The 15,790-nt window shown below is 49.0% G+C and overlaps 1 long non-coding RNA gene across 1 annotated transcript; it reads left to right on the top strand.

Moving 5' to 3' along the window:
- Nucleotides 1-3,383: 3,383 nt before the first annotated feature.
- LOC111933258 (uncharacterized) lies at nt 3,384-14,558 on the top strand. Its single transcript, XR_002866604.2, has 3 exons — nt 3,384-3,745; nt 8,027-8,208; nt 9,720-14,558. It is a non-coding gene; the product is annotated as an uncharacterized LOC111933258 (long non-coding RNA).
- The last annotated feature ends 1,232 nt before the right edge of the window (nt 14,559-15,790 follow it).

Below are 15,790 nucleotides of genomic sequence, written 5' to 3'. Positions count from 1 at the left end.
GCAGCAGCGGCCGGGCTCCGAGGGCTGCAAACGTGGTGTGGGGGGAGAAAAATCACCCAGCAGCCAGACTGCTGCTCGTCACACCCTGCACAGACGTGCGAGAGCCAGGGCTGTGCCCAGGGGCACGGGGGATGGAGCAGGACAGCTCCAAAGGGGTGTCGGTGTCCGCAGGGCCGAGGCGTTGCCGGGCTGTTGGTCCAGCGCTGTGCTGGCAGCTGCCCTGAGTGTCCCATCCAATATCCCATCCAATCCCCTCCTTCCCACCCGGCCAGGGTGGGGTGCGGCCCATGGGGACAGAGCCGTGCGGTGTCTCCGGACAGGGCCCGCGGCTGTGGATCCATGGCCGGAGCGGAGCAGAGCGTCCCTGGTGTCACCCCCGCCCAGCGGGGTCGGTGACTCCTGCGGGGACGCGGCTCATGGCAGCACCCGAGGGAGGCCAGGGACACAAAAGCCGCTCTTCCCTGGCCGGCTTCCTGACACTTACGGGGAAATTCTCAGCCTGAAGGAATTAAATGCCACTAAATTTAATTCCATCGCGAAGGAATGAAATGCCATCCGTTTGTGGGATTGGGAAAGAACTCCCAAATGTTGGAGCTCCCGGTTTAGCTTTGAAGAGACCCGGCTGCTCTCGCCCCGTGGGACAGATTCCCGGAGGGACGCGTGGAGGTGTCCCGGGGGAAGTGGGAGTCCCTTGGCCGAGGATTTGCCCCCAAAGGGCGCCTGTGGCACCGTCCCTGCCCCGCTCCCGCCGGCCCCGGCAGCAGCAGGTGGCGCCCGCGGCGTCCGCAGCTCCTTCCCGGCCGGAGAAAGCGGAGCGGGAGGGATGGGAACGGGGAGGGTGGGAGAGGAGGGATGGGAACGGGAAGGATGGGAACGGGAAGGATGGGAACGGGAAGGATGGGAACGGGGAGGATGGGAACGGCGGGATGGGAACGGCGGGATGGGAACGGGAAGGATGGGAGAGGAGGGATGGGAACGGGAAGGATGGGAACGGGAAGGATGGGAAAGGGGAGGATGGGAAGGGGCAGGAACGGAACACGGGGGTGCTCCTGGGGGCTCCCCGCGCGGGGGGACAGGGACAGTGGGCCTGGGGACAGAGCACGGGGTCCGGTCAGAGAGTGACTCTGTCGCTGCCATCATCTCCAGTGCTGCCCGAGCCCCCCACCGGCTGTGGGAGGTATCAGGAGAAAAAAAGGCTCCAGGGAGAGCTCAGAGCTCCTTCCAGTGCCTCTCGTGCTTCTGGCAATGTCCAAGGTCAGGCCAGACAGGGCTTGGAGCTACCTGGGACAGCGGGAGGTGTCCCTGCCCATGGCAGAGGCTGGGATGGGCTTTAAGGCCCCTTACAACACGAACCAGTGTGGGATTCAGATATTCCTTGGATTTCAATGTCTTTTCTGCCACAGGTACTCGAGGTACTCGAGGATTTGTTACTGGTTCAAACGTGCTTTCTCCCCTCCTGGCCCAGGATGTGATTCATCCCATCTTGCACAAGATGGAGCGAGGCTGATGAGCCCTGTCCGCCAGGGTGGGGCTGTTCAGTGCCTTATCTGTGCAATAAAGAGCACGAGACGCTGAGCCCTGCACCTTCCAACGATGGCTGCGCTTATCACCTTTGCTGTGCTGCCCCAGGTACCCTGCTCTGCACTTCTGCTTGCTGTGGATTGTGAGTTTACACTCAAGGAATCCAAACCCAGAAGAAATCACTGAAGGTTTCCAGTCTGACCTCCATACTACAAACTGCAGCACTTCTCCAGTGCATCCCTGCCCACCTGCAGCAGCTCCTGCAAGGCAAACCCCTCTGGTCTCACAAACACAGAAGGCCAGGAGGCTGCTTCCCGTTTTCAGGACACTGTTCCATGCTGGGTTATCTTGGCTGTCCCACTCTGGAGCCCCAGCTGCTGTCACTGGCTCCTAACTCACACACGTCTGCCAGGTCAGGCCAACCTGAAGCCTCACATGCTCCTTACCAGTGTAAGCTGTAATCTAATTACTGTAATGATCTATCTGTTAAATACAGCAGGCTAAGCTCTTTAGCTCAGGGTGTTGAATGTTGTTGAAAACCAAACCTTCATTTTCGATTCCCTGACTACCAGTTCTGAGTGAGGAGCAGCAGCTTGCTTGTGGGGTCTTGTTCTTTTCATTTTTAAATATAACTGAATCTAAAACCCATTCCAGACTCAGATTAAAGGCAGAGATTTTATAACACAAACAAAAATACACTCATGGCATTGCTGTGCTATAAATGTTCAGAGGCTGCACGTAGGCTGTTTGTGCTGCCCTGCCAGAGAGCACCACGCCAGCCACCCTCACACTGAGGCTCCATCCCACAGACAACCAGGAGCTGGACCTGATGGTCCTTTTGGGTCCCTTCCAGCTCAGGATTCCATGGTATCGCTGGATCTAACACAGCTTTTTATGCTCAGCAGCAGCACAGGGGAATTTAATCATTTAGTGCCACAATAGGTGGCTCTGGAACCTTCATGCATTTGGCGGGAAAAAATCTGCATTTATTCCTTGCTTAAGAAAGTAATGCTACCTCTGGCTTCCTTTCCTGATGATTTTTTTTCCGTTGGGTTCTGTACGAATGAACAAAGCTCTGGCACCTCATGCAGGCAGAACCTGGCCCGCCCATTTATCTCTCCTATAGCAGCCAAATGGCGTTTGCTGTCTCGAGCAGGAAATGAGCAATTAAAAGGCAACAAGAGGTTATTTTTTTATTTCCCTCTCTCCCCTCCAGAATAATAAACATCTCCAAGTGAATGTGTCGTGCGCGCCGATTGCTTGAACAATTTGGTGTGAGGCAAATTGTTCTTAAATAGGATGGCAATAAACGTGTCCATTACAATTTGAAAATTCCCATTAGTTTTTCAAAATAATTGGCTTTATATCTCTTGCAGAGCACAGGGTAAGCAAAAACCTTTTATACTAATCAATAAGAAGCAAAATAAATTAATTTTCCCAGACTGCTTCAACACGAAGGGACACAACAATGTAAATGTGTGCAGTGTGTGGTTCAGGCAGGCTAAAGCTAACAGCTGTTATTACAGTGTTCATCACATTCACTCCAGCCTGTTCAAAACTCCAGTCAAAAGCACTTAGGTGGAAAGACTGCACTTATTTGGCTTGGAAAGGGCAGTGGCACAATGGAGGCCATATGCAATAAAATCTCACAGGCAGCACCTCTGGAGGGGCAGGGGCTGATCTAGGAAACAAACTTCGAGAAGAAAAGCACAGCCCAAAGAACAGCTGTCCCACTTCGTGCTGTCCTGCCTGGCACATGGTTTGGGGCTGGGGGAGATCCCTGGCTCCAAGAGCTGCTGCTGCTGCTGCCTTCAGTGCCTGTGCCCGGCTGGGGTCCCGGCCCTGCACCCAGCAGCCCAGGCAGGGCCATCCCACAGGCAGCCCTGCCCTGGCCACAGCCCGAGGCAGGGAGAGAGAAGGGCCCAGGGCTTGTCCCAGCAGCAGCTCTGGTGTCTGTGTGAGCAGAGCAAGAGCCTCACCCCAGCTCCGGGAGCAGCTCTGCTGTCTGTGTGAGCAGAGCAAGGGCCTTGGCCCTGGTACCACTGCTGACATGTCCTCAGCCCAGCTCCGGGAGCAGCTCTGGGCACCGCAGGGCTGTGTGGGTGTCTGAGGAGCACACACCTGCCTGGGGCAAAGGCAGAGGAACAGGCCAGGTCTGAGGAAGGAATAACCCTTGTACACTGCCGGACGCGGCTCTGCTCTACCTTGCGAGCCCAACTTCATTGTGAGTCAACACTGCAGATGGAATAATGCACAAATTCACAGTGGAAAACCAGGTTTTACTGAAACAGCTTTCTCCCGTAATGGTATCAGATGGCAATCCCTGGGTTATCCCTGCTAACTCCACTCCCCAGGGAGTGTTCAGCAGAGCTGCCACCTGCCCAGAGCTCTGCTGGCAGCGAGGGCCCCGTGGGGCTCAGCACTCTGCCTGGGCGAGCAGGGGATGGCTGCTCGGGGGTCTGGCCCGATGGCCCCTGAGGGCCCGATGGCCCCTGAGGGCCCGATGGCCTGGCTGCTCCCTGCCCTTTGGGGGCCTGGGTGCTCTGAGGGCCCAGCCATTCTGAGGGCCCGGCTGCTCTGAGGGCCCGGCTGCTCTGAGGGCCCGACTGCTCTGAGGGCCCGGCTGCTCTGAGGGCATGGCCGCAGAGCTGTGCCCCACACACCCATCTCCCCATGGCCCTGGCTGGCTCTGGCCCAGCTGCAGCAGGAGGGCAGCAGCTCCTGGCCGTGCCTTGGGCTGTCCTCCTAAGCTAGCAAAGATGGACAGGGGAGAAATTCTTCCCTGGGAGGGAGTGAGGCCCTGACACAGGTTGCCCAGAGAAGCTGTGGCTGCCCCATCCCAGCTATTGGAAAGTATTAACATAAGCGCTAACAAAAAAGAGATTCATCATATCTAATAGACCATTGTTAAAAAATATATGAATAAAATTACATCTTTTCTCAGAGCAAGTTATTCAAATACAATACTGAAATGTCAGCTCAAGCATTAATTAATAGATATTCATGGGATCTAACCAATCAAGCTGCTTTCCAGCTGGGTTCCAGACAGCAGTTCTGTTGTTTCTGTTTCGGCTGCAGTCGCTGAAAATCTCCCCCTCTCTCATTTGTGTCCCCAAGCAAACCCATTCCCCTGCTCCTGGCGCAGCCGGAGCTGCAGCCGTGCCTAATGACAGGGAGGGAGGGCAGGAAAGCCTGTCAAACAGGATTATTCACAAAAAACCCAGCTAAGTGGATTTAAAATTGCAACCTGTCACTGCCTTCTGCAAATCATTTAGGAAGAGCTGGAAACTGGAATAACAATTTTATCAGGAACAGAAAACCTAAGAAAGAAAGAAAAAGAGGATTTGTGGGAGGAGGCAGCCAGCCTGGCTGTGGGCTGAACTGTGGGTGGTGGGCTCAGGTCACAGAATCCCTGGGAAATAAGGTGGGGAGGAATAATGCCTGTAATTCCCAGGGCAGAACAGCAAGGACTGTAGAGAATACAGAATTCTAGATGTATTTTTTAATATGGAATAGTTCTATTCTATTAAAGAGAGAAGTATGTATATCATGTATTACATATAAAAACACATAATCTATATTTATGTGTTTAAATATATATTCAATATTTGTGTATATAAATGCACAATACCACGGTTTATATTTTTATATATAAATAAATATATGTGACTTCCTTAAACTCAGTTATTCCTGCACCAGGAGAAATAGCAATGCTTCATTCCTTGCTGTCTCCTTCCTTTGCACCCCAAAGATCACTTGCAGGCAGGTACAAGAAAAAACTAATTGAAGAGAAACACAGTTTAATTCTCCAATGTTCAGCTCCCTCCACAGCCTCTTGCAGCCCAAGCTGTGCTGTGCTGGGCCAGCAGCAGAAGTCAGAGTGTGGGTGAGGAATTTTGCCCCATCCAAGGCTGTGGCTGGGTGAGTGCTGTCCCTCCGAGGTCTCAGACCCAGGCTGTGGATGGGTAAAATCCAGCAGAGTGGTTCTGTTAAATACCAAATCCCCCAAATGCTGCTGGAGCAGGAGCAGGAGCAGGAGCAGGAGCAGGAGCAGGAGCAGGAGCAGGAGCAGGAACAGGAGAAGGAGCAGGAGCAGGAGCAGGAGCAGGAGCAGGAGCAGGAGCAGGAGCAGGAGCAGGAGCAGGGCAGCTCTTTGTCCCTGCACCCCTGGAAAGGCTCTGCTTGTTTAGCGAGGAGAGCCAGCAGGGAGAGCCTGAGCTGGGAAGGGCACCAGGAGCACATACAGTGACCAACCCCAGCGCTTTGGGCAGGGTGTCTGTCACACAGAACCCACAGAACCCACAGAACCCACAGGGATCGGGGCACTGACAGCCCTGAGCCAGTGACCAACCCCATGAGCAGCCCCTGAGCCACCCAGCCCCAGCTGCAGCACTTGGCTATTTGGAGTTTAACGAGAGCACAGGCAGGGGCTGGGACACCCTGGTTATCTCTGCAGATGTGCTGATAGCAGGGAGAGGCTGCAGACCTCTCTTGCTCAATTTGAAGATCTAAGAACAGCATAAACAGCTGAGGCTGCTGGTTCTCCATGGGACCTGGCCCCAGCCTGGGATCCTCTCTGGGCACTCTGGTGCTGAGATGTTTCACTCACACCGGGATGTCTGACCAGCTCCCTCGATTCTCTGAGAGAGCTCCAGGGGATCTGCCCCAAGGATGCATGAAACAGGAGGGGAAAGCAGGAAATAGCAATTAACCAGTACCAGGAGCCCTTGGGTCAGGTTTTACATCTTTCTGAGTGAGATTTCATGGATTTTATCCAAAACAATGGACAAGGACAGCTTGTTCTGTTACTATGTGTATTGCAATAGTTTTCTCCATGAGCTCAAACTGTCACCTTCTGGTGACAAACACCCAGAGCATTGTCACCAAGTTGCAAGACACTCAGCACAGAGAAAAAAAAGCAATTTATTGAAGTATTTAGCTATTTGAGTATTGACAATACTTTATAAAATAACAGCAAAAAGAAATTTTCTGCTGTTAGAAATTTCTATGAGTCAGTTTTAGACAGTATCAGGCAATTATTTCATCCTAATTTGCCACTTTTCATTGGTAATTGATATGCTAAGACTATACTCCACAATGGCCCTCCAGTATTAGACCCTAAGAACTCTGACATCATCAAAAGCAGAAAAGAAAACCCAGGAACAATAAGCACTGTCTCACTTTGATGGAATGTCAGAAAAAATTACTATGACAGTTTGGATCTGGCAGGACCACTCGGGCCTGGCTGTATCCCACAACTCCTCGTGTCAGGATCAGCTCTGGGGCAGGATCAGCTCCCAGGGCAGGATCAGCTCTGGGGCAGGATCAGCTCCCAGGGCAGGATCAGCTCTGGGGCAGGATCAGCTCCCAGGACAGGATCAGCTCTGGGGCAGGATCAGCTCCCAGGGCAGGATCAGCTCTGGGGCAGGATCAGCTCCCAGGACAGGATCAGCTCTGGGGCAGGATCAGCTCCCAGAACAGGATCAGCTCTGGGGCAGGATCAGCTCTGGGGCAGGATCAGCTCCCAGGACAGGATCAGCTCCCAGGACAGGATCAGCTCTAGGGTAGGATCAGCTCTGGGGCAGGATCAGCTCCCAGGGCAGGATCAGCTCTGGGGCAGGATCAGCTCCCAGGACAGTATAAGTTCCCAGAACAGGATCAGCTCTGGGGCAGGATCAGCTCCCAGAACAGGACCAGCTCTGGGGCAGGATCAGCTCTGGGGCTGGAGCAGGTCTTTGGTTTTACTGCTCAGCTCCAAGTGGTCATTTCCACTCCCTGATTGTACTGTGGGCACAGTGGACAGTGTCCCCTCTGTCCTCTGAAACGTTCCTTTGTCATTAATCGAATTCAGCTGGATGCCTCAGCTGCTCCCTTACATTCTCATCCGTGAACTATGAAGCAGCAGTGGTTATCTGCTGAATTAAGTAGTTCAACTAAAAGAATCCCATATATTGTTTCCAGTCAATGGGCACTATGAATAGATTTTATGTAAAATTACTGGGAATGCATAAGCCATTTTGCCTAATGTTATGGAATTTCTTCTCCCAAACCCTGTGTGAAATGTAATTCATGTTCAGATACTGACAACTGAATCATACTCAGCATTCATATATAGTGCTTTATATATGCAAACTGCCATAAAACATTAATTAAGCAATAGATTTCCTAATGCTAAGAAAGCGTACTCACACCAGGCTCGGTGAGTTAAATGTTTAAATACTGTCAACGCTTAAATACTATTTACAGAGTTTCATTGTGCTGTGAGCTCAGTTATTGGCAGGGCTGTAACAGTCAGTGGCTTCTCCATACGGTAAGTAGGAGTAGGAACGGTGGCTTGGTCTTTATCTACACCAAACTTTACTTTGAAACTGTACTTTTGCTACCAGTATGCTATTTTAAAAGTGAAGTAACTGTAGTAAGAACACAGGCTGTCTGTTTGCAGACTCCTGGTACAGCTACAATGCAGAGGCAACACTATCATTTATCGAGGTTTTTAATGTTCCAGGCAACTTTTGCTCCTTTTTCCCAATCCGTGTTGTCCAAAGCCACAGGACACGTCCATCAGGGTGCTGGGACATCCTCTCAAGCAGCTGAGTGCCCGTGGTGTCCCAACCCTGACAGCTCCCAGCTGGCTGCTGAGGTGGATGCAGGGCTTGGTGCTCTCCTGGGACGGCAGAAGGATGCTCGGTGAGGTTTAAGTCGTGGGGTTTTGTTGGGTTGCCACTGATTCATCCTGTTCATTGGTCAGGAAAAGGGTGAGATTTGGCTGCAGCTGCCCTGAGTCAGCACCACACCTTGTCAAATGTGGCAGCTCTGGCATGCTCTCGTGCTCTCCCATTGCCTGCACTGCCCGGAGTGGCAGGAGAGGCTTTGGGTGCCACCGAGGTGTGACTCACGCTGCAGGGTATTTGTAGCTGCCAGGTACTGGTACAGGTAGAGCAGATCCCACACACTGCCTGTGTCCCCGTGTGCCAAGCCTTCCCCAGCCAGCTGGAAGCTTGGCAGGAGCAGCAGACAGCCCTTCCCCAAAGGACAGGGACCCTCCCTGCTCAGCCCTGAGCCTTTTCACAGGAGACTCTGTCGTCAGGAAGAGTAACAGGAGCTTTAAAATCATTATTTAAGTAATGACAGTGCAGGCTGAGGTCGTGACAGAGAAGTGATACATTTCTTCCAGATCCCAGGAGTCATGAGATCCCAAATCTCTTCCAAACACTTCTGCAGGCTGTGCAGACCCCAAACGCTTCTTGCTTCAGGTGCCCTGCACTACAGAGCTGGGTGCTTTGATTTAAATAGTCAGCAATAAAAAGACTTAAACTGATTAGTCACTGCTGCCATGAGTGTCACAGAGTTTACTTTCTTGTTCCATGAATGTATTTGTTTATATTTGCAGAAGGATTCAATCTGATGTAAACTATGAAATATGTTGTTTACTGAACAAAGACAGGTTCCAAGGCACTTGTTAACACTGAAATCAAACCCGACTCTCAGATATCTATTTGCATTAGTCAGTCACCTCAGAGCCCACAAACCTGGCTGAACACTACAGCACTTCATCAAACAGTCTGGGAAAACACCTAGAAGATAAACAACCTGTTTAAAAAACTTCTGACATGTCAGTAGTTTGCCATGAAACTGGAAGACATACCAGAGCTTTGTCTATGGTTTGTATTAGTGCCTTGAAAACCAGAGTGGAAACCCAAAATTTGCTGATGCTATCAAGTTTTCTGTCAGCACCCTGGAGAACAGAATTAGAATTTTCAGTGATTTTGATAAACTGGTTTTTGACAGACATTTGTGCCTGGATGCCATCTGTGACGGTGCATGGAGTTTTCACTTTAGTTCACCATTACCCAGAAAGGATCTGCTGGCAGGGGAAGCAGTCTACAGGCTTTGCTGCTGGGGGAAAACCAGGCAAAAATCCTTCAAGAAGGAAAACTGAAACTCTGACCATCCTGACATTTTGTCTTGCTGACAGTGTTAAAATGTCACATCTGTCTCAGTGATACTGAGAGAGCCTCAAAGTTCATCTCTGCTTGAGCAGTCAAAAATAAAATGAACGGCAGCATTAGCAGGATTAATTGGAGCAGGTCCTAGGATCAGGGATCTTGTTGGCTGTTTTCAAGTGGAACAAATGAGTTCAACTCTGTCCTGGGAAATAATGCTTATTGTAATAAAATAACTTGTGTTTTCTTCCCCAGCCACTATGGAGCAGCTCCTGATTGCACATGGATCTGCTTCCAATCAGCCACGACTGCCAGGTCAGCTCCATCCACACGAGCTGCAGGTCCCTCCACCTTGTGAAGTGATGGACCACAAACAGAATCAATTCATGCTTGAAGTCATTTTTACCCTGTTTTTTCTGGAACATGACAAGACAGCACTTCTCCCATGACAGGACTGGTTTGGGTGTGTTTTGCTGGGAGCAGTTGGGTGCCACCAGTGGAGGTCACTACACTTAATGGAAATATTTATGACAAAATAAAGTATACAGGAATGGCAATGTATCTCCATTCAGGGAGAGCTAATATTTCATACTCACTGCTGCAGCTGTGGACTGTGGCACGCAGACAGGAACCCGAGCAGCGAGCTCCACGGTGTGAGGAGCCCGCAGGGACACGGCCCTCGGGGACCCACTGTGTCCTGACAGGCTGTGACAACAACCAGCCCTCACACAAATCCTCTGGGGGCTCGTGGTCACATCAGCATTCCTGGCTGCCCTGCCTGACAATATGGAACATGGCTCACAGAGCAAGTGGTGTCCACATCACTGAGCCTTATCTGCTCATTCTCAGAGCTCGGTAGTGCTGTCTGAGCCCGCTTATCTGCAGGGCCTGTGCTGCAAGACTCAGTTTGCTCCCATGCTCACCTTGATCTGGCCCAGCAACTGAAGGCCTGGAAGAAGAAACAGTCTTTAGGCTGGTGACACAATCAGTGGCCAGTCACAATGATCCCTTCAGCCTTGAGCAGCCAGAAACAGCAGCAGCCCTTGTAAAACAATCTTTATTTAAACATAAAAACACAGAAAACATAGCTTTGTGTTAAAGGATTAGATGAGATTTGGAAGCTATTGAGACTGCAAACTACTGACATCAGACCGAGCCTAACATGGGCCTCAAAAATCCTTATCTCCTTCATTGATATGTTTACCCCCAAATGACTTTAAAATGCTCAAATACAATCAATATTTACACCTGGATGCTTTGGAGGACCCAAGGCAGCAGAGCTGGGTACAGCAGGGGCTGTTCTGTGCACTGTATAGAGCATAGCCCATGTCTCGGAGCTGAAACAATGCCACCCTTCCCAAAACCTGGTTTTGGTATCCTCAGCTGACTGAAGAGTGGGGAAATTCCCCAGACCTCACTACCTACCAATACCCCCAAGCCCGGGTGCACACCACTGACCCCAGACCAAAGGCAGATTGTTGCAGTGATTCCTCACGGGAGGAAAAGTCCAACACCTGCTGACCCACGTGCTGGTTCTCTGGGACCTCTGGAACACTCCCAGCTCATCCCCACAGATCCCAGCTGGAAGCACTCCTCCCACCCTGCCCTGACAGAAGACTCTGTCAGTAAAACTCTTTGCTCCTAGTCAGGAGACTGAGGAATTTAACAAATTCAAGGGTGAAAATTCCAAATGATAATTCTCTGCTGTATCTGAACACTCCCAGCAGCAGAGTTAAGGCTGCAATGTGACACAGTGCCACGGGGCAGTGAAGAAAAGGCATTTTTCTCCAGAAGGGCTTTTGCTGCAGACAGGAAGTTTGATTTTGAATTAGTCACCAGTTTCACTCCAGGCTGATTACACCGGTTTCATTACCACACAATAGCACTGTTTCCATGCAAGTGCTATCAAGATTACGTTTATGGTTCCAAAAGTTGTTTCACCACACCTACACACAACCTGAGTGCTGCACACAGGAACAGAGAAGGGCTCTCCTTGTTCTGTGCACTTACCCAAACCCCATAACCTTTCAGGTAAACTGCTCCTGGGGTAGATAGAAGGGAGTCGACAACAAATAATGAAAACAGAAATAGACCTGAACTTTGCCAATTATGCATATTTTGAATATAAACATCACGTCTAGGAGTGGGATAGAAGCACGCCATGGAACACGTTCTTTATAAAGAAACATAAAGTGGCATTATGACACCAATTCAAGGGAAACATCTGATAAGTTCTGGCAGCACAGGCTACTTTAGCAATAGTGATAAGATCTCTGGCAGGACTTTTGATGGAAATAATGCACTCTTTTTCTGTGTATGTGTGTCACTTTTTTCTTTTTCTCTTTTTTCTTTTTTTTTATACTTTATTTACACCCACCAGCAGCTGTGATTATTTCTTGAAAAAAACACAAGTTTGGTATTTTGCATTTGAGGATCTTTTGGCAGAGGAAAGTCCCCATGGGGCTGGACTTCCCCAGGCCAGGCCAGGAGCTGAGTCACCTGCAGCCCGTGACACCAGGGCCTCTGGGGCTGCCCCAGAACAGCCTCACCTGTATGAAACCTGCCCAGGAAATCACCCTGGCTGTCTCCTTTTACTCCCTGTGAGCACACCCTGATTCTGGAATGAGAATTGTTAATGCCACTGGATTAAGATAAACACACATTAGGCAGTCTTACTGCAGACATGCATTCACATATGGAATTATCGAGAATTACTCAAGGCACAGATAAGTTAAATATTGTATTTAAATGCTGTTGGATGCCAGGTTATTTTTGTCATCTTCTCCTTCCTCAACCCCTCCAAAGCAACCTAAATCACCCTGCTGCCAAGTCCAAAATAAAGACTTCTTTGTACACCACTGCACTAAAAACCAATTCAGACCCCAAAATCTTGCTTAATTTCATACATTCAAAATGAGTAAACATTGAAAAATTTCTCCATTTGTTCAATGCCAGAAAACATTTGGTGCAATTCTGCTCTTTGAACTCTGAATGATTATTTCATCTTAGATTCCCTTGGTAATTATTCTCCCTTTACCATTAGGTTTACTATTAATATTAATGTCACATACTGACAGCATGGGAGTGACAGAACAGCAACTCTTCCCCAAATGATTTTGAATCTTCTCAGTTTAACTGTTTTATATTGGGTTGTGAGCCAGCTAAGTCATTTAATCTTAAGTGAGTGGTGAGGTATATCTGTTATATCCAGGGAACATTGCCATCTTAGGAATGAAATGATGTGCAGTATCCTTAGCCCGTGACTTCCCTTGGGATTTTCTCAGCAGCAGTGCTGAGAAATTAAAATACATCATTTAGTGTGATTTGTAGTTTTAAAATTCAATTACCACCCTGCCTAGCTAGTACCTGGCAGAGCACTATGGTCTCAGAAGTCTCTTTCACAGTCCCAAGAACTTCCCAGGTATTAATAAACCTTATTTCAACACATGTGGTCACCAACAGGGGCAGAGAAACTGACTGAAGGTAAGAAGCTCTTTCTGCCCAAGAGCTGCAGCTTCAGATTTCAGACAGGCACATCCTCACCCCTTACTCTGAGCACGTTCTCAGGGTCCTTTTTACCCAGGGCCCTGCATTTCCCAGACTGCAGCTCAGTTTCACTTCCAGAGCTCAGGCCTTCCGAGGTCCAGCAGCAAACACTGTGCAGAAACACAAATACCTCAAAACTCAGCCCGCTCCTCACAGCATTCTCTGTTCCTCAGGTGGAGCACAGGTTTTCTGTAAAATCTCTTCCAAACTAAGCTCAGTGGGACTCGCTCAGGTCTCAGGAGGTGACACATCCCTTGCTGCCACTGTGCATCTTTAAAGAAGAGCTGCTTAGAAGGTCCCTGCAGGAACACCAGCACGTTTTCACTTTTTGTACCATTAAATCTTCTTGTCATCAGGCACTGACAAACTTTCTGGGTACTCAAACTTTACATATTGCATCTGTTACTGATCTAAACTACCCTTGTTTGATCTCTGCCTGCAAAGTACAATACATTAAAAAGCCCACCCAAGGCCACTGCTTTACTTGCACAAAATAGCTCTAACAGCAGCAGCTCACGACTCGCTCTAACTATGCACAGAAATAACTTCAGCCTGTATGAGCAGTTTTACTGAACAAGCAGGGTTACTCAGCACAGTCAAAGCTGGTTATACATGTAAATATTGTATGGTGAGCTGCTTAGTAACCAAATTTATGCTTTTCAGCTGATTTTTATTTTGGCATTTTTAAGATAGCATCAAATCATCCTAAAATTGTTTTTAAAATATGCTTGATCATTTTGAAAATCAAATTAATACAGCCAACTCTGATGATTATATTTTGCCTAGACCCTGCTGCATTGTCATGCCTTCATGTTGCCCAACCAGAGCTTGTTTCAGGAAAACATTAATTTTTTTTCCTGAGAAGCTAAACCACTACCATTCATGAAGCACAAGCACCCAATGCAATGCACGCTTCATAATTCAAATATTATGTGCTGCATCATCTCGTGATTTATTTAACTTCTTCTGTGTCTGAACCCTCAGCCAGGGATTTTCAAACTTTCCAACCCACAGATCCCTCAGTGGTCGGTAGCCATGCACCAGAATTCATTTCTAAGAAAACCAGACTTGATTCTTTCAGTTACTTCCCACAGACTCCTTGCACTGCAGACTGACTAATTACCTAGAGCTGGCTGGTAATGAGAGATTCAATTAATACATGTAGTAGGGCACTGGCACTTGAGAAATCATATTCCATATTTAAACTAACAGCATAAAGATCATTCGTTACTTTGAACGCAATACATTTCCTTCTTCAGAAATAGCAGCAATTAATAGCATAGTGTAGAATTAAAAATGGAGAGTAATTTTATTCTGTCACTGAAAAAAACAACACACACCACAATCCAGCAGTGAATTGGGATTAAATAGACAGGATTTAAACCAGCATTACAGTCTGGTCTTTATAAAATTGGCTACTAGCATGTTGGGGAGAAAGTGTAACGTGAATAATTTAGCTGTGGGTTTGCTACAGAAGTGATGAAGGTGAGCAAGCCCACATCATACCCAAAACCTGAGCACAGAACAAGAAAATAAAATATTTCTGCATTTACACTCTGGCCTTTCAGCAATTCTTACAGCTGGTTTTGAAGAGAACTTTGCCAGCCCTTGCCAGCAGGTTTAGGCTGGCTCACACTAAGCTGGGTGATGTGGTAGCTCTGCTCCCAGAGTACTGCCAGGAGGGGGAAAATTAGATGGACAGCAACAGGAATGAGAACAAGTGGAGAAATGGTTTGAAAGCTCACAAAGGAGCTCAGTTACTCATTTTCCAAAGGATGGGCTAAGCAGCCGTGGACAGACAACTCACAGAACAATGGGTGTGAGTGCTCAGGGCTTGCTCAGTGTTTCTGGAACAGCTCTGGGAAACCACGGCCCACGAGCCTGGCACAAGGAAAGGCTTACATGGGCAGCAGGCAGAGCCCAGAACAGACAGGGGACCAAAGCCCAGCCCTGGGGCTGCCACAGGAGATAAAATACCTGCTGCATCCCAGGCTGACCTGCACAGCACCTGCAGCAGCTCAGGAGCAGCCTGCAGCCCACGGGTTTTGTAGGTGCTTGAGAAAAATGTGCAGCTGGGAGAAATCAGGTGGGGGCCTGACAGACCAGAATCCTTCCTGGGGACACTCAGCTGCCAGGAACGGGACAAGGCTGCAGCCACACAGCACACACGGGCACACGGCGGGTCTCACACAGAGAGCACACGGCTCTGTCCCACACGTGTGACATTTCACACCGTTCCTCCAGCCACTGCCCGCCCCACAGCACGGCTGCTGGAACACGTTTGTGCTCCTCAGGAGAGGTTTTATTTGCAAAGACTTACATGGCAGCAGCAGAGGGGTTCAGTTTGAGCTCCAGGGGATCACCATGGGCACAGTACTCACCAGAGGATCAGTGAGCACGGGGATGAATGCTCCCCCCAGCATTTGAATGCTGCAAAAATAATTTCAGTAGAATTTAGCCTCTGTTAAAATTGTTCAGGAATAAGAGAACATTATTTACAAAACTTATGTCAAATCCTTTAGACTTTGCCTGCCCCAGCTGCTGTGTTTAGATTAGGCTTGGAAACAAGGTGTGGTAGAAAGGATCTAAATGTCACTATTATGTGAATAAATACTGAGAATTGTAAAGAACTGAGTAAGATGCAACAGCAAAGACTGGAGGGTGCCAAAACAACTAATGACACTTTCTTGAAAGGAATGTCTCACAGAAAGTCCAAGGGACGACTTCTACAAACAGTGGCCCGTAGCCAGTCCCTGTGACTCAGCCCTGCCAGGCCACGG

Source organism: Cyanistes caeruleus, chromosome 10 (assembly GCF_971803275.1).
Source record: "Cyanistes caeruleus chromosome 10, bCyaCae1.hap1.1, whole genome shotgun sequence".
Taxonomy (NCBI): domain Eukaryota; kingdom Metazoa; phylum Chordata; class Aves; order Passeriformes; family Paridae; genus Cyanistes; species Cyanistes caeruleus.
Note: the sequence above shows the minus strand (reverse complement) of the source record. Positions and strands in the feature narration are given on the sequence as shown.